At 40.0% G+C, this 6,471-nt stretch overlaps 1 non-coding gene across 1 annotated transcript; it reads left to right on the forward strand.

Annotated features, from left to right (window-relative positions):
- The first annotated feature begins 1,029 nt into the window (after window positions 1-1,029).
- LOC142444219 (small nucleolar RNA SNORA48) lies at window positions 1,030-1,173 on the forward strand. Its single transcript, XR_012783871.1, has one exon. It is a non-coding gene; the product is annotated as a small nucleolar RNA SNORA48 (small nucleolar RNA).
- Window positions 1,174-6,471: the final 5,298 nt, after the last annotated feature.

Consider the following 6,471-nt stretch of genomic DNA (forward strand, 5'->3'; position numbering starts at 1 on the left):
GTGTGACCACCGCAAGGAATTGCAGGACACAGAATGGAGGAAAATAAAGAATGGTGGGCGAGTCCTAGTAATACAAAGACAAAAAGATGTGTGGGATAGAACACCTTCCTACTCATAAATGATCATGTGGCCATAACATGTATTTAGGACTACTTTCTTCCCATGTCTATTTTATGGTCCCTTTACCCTCATGATGCATCTCATCTGACCATGGTTGTTTGCCAATTTTAGTGATTCAAACTTTATTCCCAGAGGGTCTGGGTCAATAACAATCTTGACAGAATAGGTTTGCTATTTGCTTTAATCAAAAAGCATGGTAATATTAAGGACCATTGTGATGGTTAGATTTTGTGTCAACTTGCCTGCAAAAAGATTCTCAGTAGTTTGGTAGGAATTCACCACGATGGGATCGAACATTATGTAATCAATACGTTCCATGATGGGACATAACATTAGGTGTTCAACTATAATGGGGTCGAGCCCTTGATTAAGTTACTGCCTTAATTTAATTAAAATAAAAACTCTTTGGGAATGTGCTCTACTCCCATTTAAAGCAGACTCTGTGAGAACACTTCACTTCTGCTGAATCTGAGTCCCAAATCTGGTTTGCTTATTTCCTGTAATCCATATTAAAAGTTAAAAACTTTGATCTTCATTAGAAATTTCTTTAATTCTTCCTCACTTTCAGCAAGCAAGGTATTTCCCTTGCATATTGAAGAGTCTTAATTAGCCTTCTTCCAAACCTGATGCTAGATGCATCCTCATATAGTCTCAGTTTCCCAGATTACTTGATCAATATGCAGATTTAATGAATTATCAAATGCATTGGCAATAAACAAGGGTTCATTAATTGGCAGAACATGCATTTAAATTTTTCAGAAAGCTATAGAATCACGGGAAGCCTTTGCTTATCAATGCCAGGATTTTGGAAGACAGCTAACAGGCCAACTAACAACTAACCACCCAACAGGACAACTAACAGGCCAAGAGATCCATATTTGTGCCTATTCCAAAGAAAGATTATGCACCCCCTCCCAGCTATGGGAAAAGGGACACCTGATTGGTGGTGGTGCTCTTATATCTGTAAGGAACAGAGCCAACTTGAAGTCCTTTGTTCATCCTGGCTTGATGCCTGGATTGTGGCCAGAGCTGTGTCATGCCTAGGGCACATTAAAAAAAAAGAAAAGCAATAAAGGTTACCAAACAGAATGCCCAAACTTTCGAATGCTATCATTGATATCCCACACAAGTAAATGTTCCTGGAAATCCTCCAACAACAGTTCCAGCAGCCCACTGACATGGAGCTGCCAGAAGTTCAGGCCGGATTCAGAAGAGGAATTGCACAATGGATATCATTGCTGATGTTAGATGGATCTTGACTCAAAGCAGAGAAAAACAAAAAGATGTTTACTAGTGTTTTATTGATTTTGAAAATGCTTTGCACCATATGGACCCTAATAAACTGTGGAAAACCATGATAACACTGGGAAGTATAGGAGATCCAAATGATAAACCTGACCTGAATGGTTAAAAACTTTTCATTTGATCCCCTGTCTGATATATATTGGACCTGATCTGGTCCTCAACCTTTTCTGTGCATTTTGTTTGTTTGTTTCATATTGGGATATATCTGATACACTTTGTCATTTGGGTGGTTCTCTTGAATTTTTGTTACGCATTTTCTGGTACATGAAACCCAGGATGGATGAACCAATAAAAACAAAAAGTAGAATAAGGGTTCCTGGGGGTATAGTCGGGGAGTGGGGGTAACGGAGAGTTGATACAAGGGCTTAAGAAGGGATCACATGTTTTGAAACTGTTTGTGGTAGCAGTTGTTCAGTACTGCTTGATGTGATTGAATTATGGGATGGTATAATTTCTGTATTAACTCTGGATTGTTTTGAAAAAAAAAGAATGGGTCAATAGGAGTTATATCCCTACCATATTTGTTCAATCTATGTACTGAGCAAATCATCGGATTTGCTGAAAAAGAATGCAGCATCATGGTTTAACAACCTGAAGTATGCAGATGATAAAACCTTGCCTGCTGAAAGCAAGGAGGAATTGAGGCGCTTTCTGATGAAGAGCAAGAACGGAGGCTTTCAGTATGAATTAGAACTCAATGTAAGGAAGACCAAAGTCCTCGCAACTGGACCAGGAGGAGACATGATGATGAATGGAAAAAGGTGGAAATTGTCAAGGTTCCATTTATTTTTTATGACTTCCAAATTTCCTAGATTAAAATCTGCCATATTTCAAGTTGTGGCTATGAATATATGTCTGCAGCTGTTTCCTCTCGATTTGAGTCAGGCCCCATCAGCAAATGCAGGTCCCAAAGGCAGTATTCCATCCCCAGCATTATGGCCAACTCTTCTTTAAGGAGAGAGCTAGCTCTTACTCGCTCTTTCAAGGTTGAGTCTGTTCCAGCCCGCGAGGCTCATCTTCTGGCACTACAGGTGACCTCATTCTGCTATTCATGAGCCTTTCCGTATCTGGCAATATTTTGCTTCTATTCACAAGATTTTCAGTGGTTAATTTCTCATAACTTGAAAGCCTATTATTTCTTAGTAGTCTGGTCTGAATAGGGAAGCTCTTTTGAAACATGTTTACCATGGTTGAACCTGCTAGTTTGAAATTCCAATGATATAGCTTCCAGGATCATATCAAGTAAGACAAACTGGCAGACTAGTGATGGCACTGCGTCTAGACGCAGTAAGGGTTGGTAGTGGTGTTTCCTGGGGTATTCAATCATGTATGTTTTGTAAGGTAACTGCTTCAGATAATGCCCAACAGAATATCCCTGGTGCCACTTCAGGCAACATCTGAAACAATAACTTATCCAGCACACATGAGCATTTCATCACATGAGTTTAAAATGGCTAGCTCTGTTGACAGAATGATGCAAGAGATTTTGGTGGTCTAATGTCCCTATCATCCTGAATCTCAGCTTACTTGTACCTATTCCATTCTTTCCCATTCAATGCTCTCAATCCATTTGTGTCAGTCTGGGTAGACAGAAACAAATCCATAGACACTCATATGTGTATAAGAAAGAGGTTTATATACAAGAGCAATCTGAAATTGAGAAAACATCCCAGCTCAGTCCAGATCAAGTCCATAAGCCTGATATTAGCTCATATGCCTGATATCAATCTATAAAGTCCTCTTCAGACTCATGAAACACATGCAATGATGCCCAATGCAGGAAGATCACAGGCCAGTGATTGTAAGTCTTGTGGATCCAGTGGCAGTATAATCATCTGAACACTGGCAGGGATCTCCACGTGGCTTTTCCAGTTTAGGGCATTAGTGTGGTTCCATGTGTCTTGTCAGCAGAGCATCTCCCAGGGAGTGAGCAGAGAGAGAGAGAGAGAGAGAGAGAGAGAGAGAGAGAGTCTTTAGCCTTCTAGGAGGAAAATGCAGGAATTCCCAGAATCCTCAGGGAAAAGCATGGCCCACAGAGAGGCCTAATTAGCTTGGACTCAATTGACAGATTAGACTCCACCCCTTCACTCTTAATCCTCTCAAATCCCAAATTGACACCAGATTATGTAACTACCACATGATTCAAGGTTGGGAACTCAGTTGATGACTTAATGCAGTTACTGGTAGGATATGACTTTGGTTTGGGTTTATAGAAATATTAATTTTATTACCATGAGCCAAAGGCTTTAAGGGTACGAGTGGAATCACTCAGTCTTTTATAGGGTGTGTTAACCTTCACTCTGAAGCTGATCTCAACTCTCCTTTACAACTTTATCTGTGGTAAGACCAACCAACCAACTTCCCTATATTCTTAACCTGACAAAATCACTGAGAAAAGGGTCAAACACAATCACCTAGAGCCTTTTTATATCAATACTGATCTACATAATTTTCATATTTCCACTCTTATCTCCACACTATGGATTACCTTACAAAGTGCCCACTGTGGATATTGGAGAGTTATCAGTACTATTAGAGCCAAAGTTATTTATTCCTTTGAAACTGATCAGATTTGAATACCAATTTATATAACTCATAATATTTATGATTTTGTTTTTCTCCAGAACTACTTTCAGTACCCAGTATCAAAGACTGGATTCTCTGGATAGAAAACCTAAATGCAGCTTATATAAGTATATGTAGTATATGACTCGGGAAGTTTTAAGGCCGTGTGTCAGACATCAAGCATTTTTTATTCACATAGCTCTCGGGACTGGGGAACCCAAGTTTTCCATGTCAGATGCATGAAGTACAGTGATCCAATGTTGGCTGTTAAAAAGGCAGGCTGCTGAGTTCTTGCAGGTTCAGTGGGCAATGAATTAGGCCAATAGCTAAATTCCAAAAGACCTGAAGGCACATTCTAAAATAAATAGAGGATACCAACCCAGAAAAAAAAAGTTTGATCACACTATTTACAAATGAAAGCAGGCTATACACATAAGGAAACTTCATTTTAATTGATTAGCTGCTCATATCAGATCTCATCATGGGGGTAATTGCACTATGGAATATCTTATATTGGTGGATTACTACATCTTACTGCAAAACCAGTAAGAAACTTTGCCCAGACAAATTGACAGAAAATATTATCTATTATACTTGTTTTAATAATTACAAAGAGATGTTCAATGACTTATAGATGGTAACAAATTAGAGATAGCATTGCAAAGAGAGAATTCTAGCACAACTAATTATGCTAAAATGGAACATGTACATAATTCTAGAGGCAGTGTTTCAAGAAGCATAAGATGATAGAAAGATGCTGAAAATGAGAAAGGGTGTGAATCAGAGTTGTGCCCTTTTGTCGGGCTTCTTCATATGGTATCTTGGAAAAACAATATAAGAAACTATATGATATACCAAAGAACATGGTATCCAAATGAAGGACACAGTCATTCATAACCTGTACTATGTAAGTGGTGCAACCTTGATTTCTGGAAGTGAAGGGGCCTTGAAGCACTTACTGATGAAGATCAAAGAACTCAGCCTCAAGTATGGAGGCTGCAAACATTCATCAAAAATACTTACAAAGGAACAAATAGACAACACCAGAATAAACAGAGGGAATATTACAGTTCTTAAGAATTTGTTTTTTTCATGGATCTACAATGAGTGGCCAACTTTTTTTCATCAGCTTGTTGTACTGTGGTGGCTTGTGTGTTGCTGTGATGCTGGAAGTTATATGACTCGTATTTCAAATGGCAGCAGGGTCACCAAAGTGAGCATGTTTCAGCAGAGCTTACAAACTAAGAAAAGACAATTAAGAAGAACTCGTGCCCCACTTTAGAGGAAGGAGCCACTGAAAACCTTCTGCAGAGCTTCAAAACATTGCCAGATACTGAGAGTCTAGAGTGGGAGAAGAACATTTTAGGAGACAATGCTGAAAGACGTGCCCCTTGACAAGGAGCACTAACAAAATGTGATTGAGTAGAAGCAGATGATAGCTCACAGTAGAGTGAACCATGAGTAGAAGCAGATAGCTCACAGTAGAGTGAACCATGAGTAGAAGCAGATAGCTCACAGTAGAGTGAACCATGAGTAGAAGCAGATAGCTCACAGTAGAGTGAACCATGAGTAGAAGCAGATAGCTCACAGTAGAGTGAACCATGAGTAGAAGCAGATAGCTCACAGTAGAGTGAACCATGAGTAGAAGCAGATAGCTCACAGTAGAGTGAACCATGAGTAGAAGCAGATAGCTCACAATAGAGTGAACCATGAGTAGAAGCAGATAGCTCACAGTAGAGTGAACCATGAGTAGAAGCAGATAGCTCACAGTAGAGTGAACCATGAGTAGAAGCAGATAGCTCACAGTAGAGTGAACCATGAGTAGAAGCAGATAGCTCACAGTAGAGTGAACCATGAGTAGAAGCAGATAGCTCACAGTAGAGTGAACCATGAGTAGAAGCAGATAGCTCACAGTAGAGTGAACCATGAGTAGAAGCAGATAGCTCACAGTAGAGTGAACCATGAGTAGAAGCAGATAGCTCACAGTAGAGTGAACCATGAGTAGAAGCAGATAGCTCACAGTAGAGTGAACCATGAGTAGAAGCAGATAGCTCACAGTGGAGTGAACCATGAGTAGAAGCAGATAGCTCACAGTAGAGTGAACCATGAGTAGAAGCAGAAAGCTCACAGTGGAGTGAACCATGAGTAGAAGCAGATAGCTCACAGTGGAGTGAACCATGAGTAGAAGCAGATAGCTCACAGTAGAGTGAACCATGAGTAGAAGCAGATAGCTCACAGTAGAGTGAACCATGAGTAGAAGCAGATAGCTCACAGTGGAGTGAACCATGAGTAGAAGCAGATAGCTCACAGTAGAGTGAACCATGAGTAGAAGCAGATAGCTCACAGTAGAGTGAACCATGAGTAGAAGCAGATAGCTCACAGTAGAGTGAACCATGAGTAGAAGCAGATAGCTCACAGTAGAGTGAACCATGAGTAGAAGCAGATAGCTCACAGTAGAGTGAACCATGAGTAGAAGCAGAT

The sequence above is a fragment of the Tenrec ecaudatus genome, chromosome 3 (assembly GCF_050624435.1).
Source record: "Tenrec ecaudatus isolate mTenEca1 chromosome 3, mTenEca1.hap1, whole genome shotgun sequence".
Classification (NCBI taxonomy): Eukaryota; Metazoa; Chordata; class Mammalia; order Afrosoricida; family Tenrecidae; genus Tenrec; species Tenrec ecaudatus.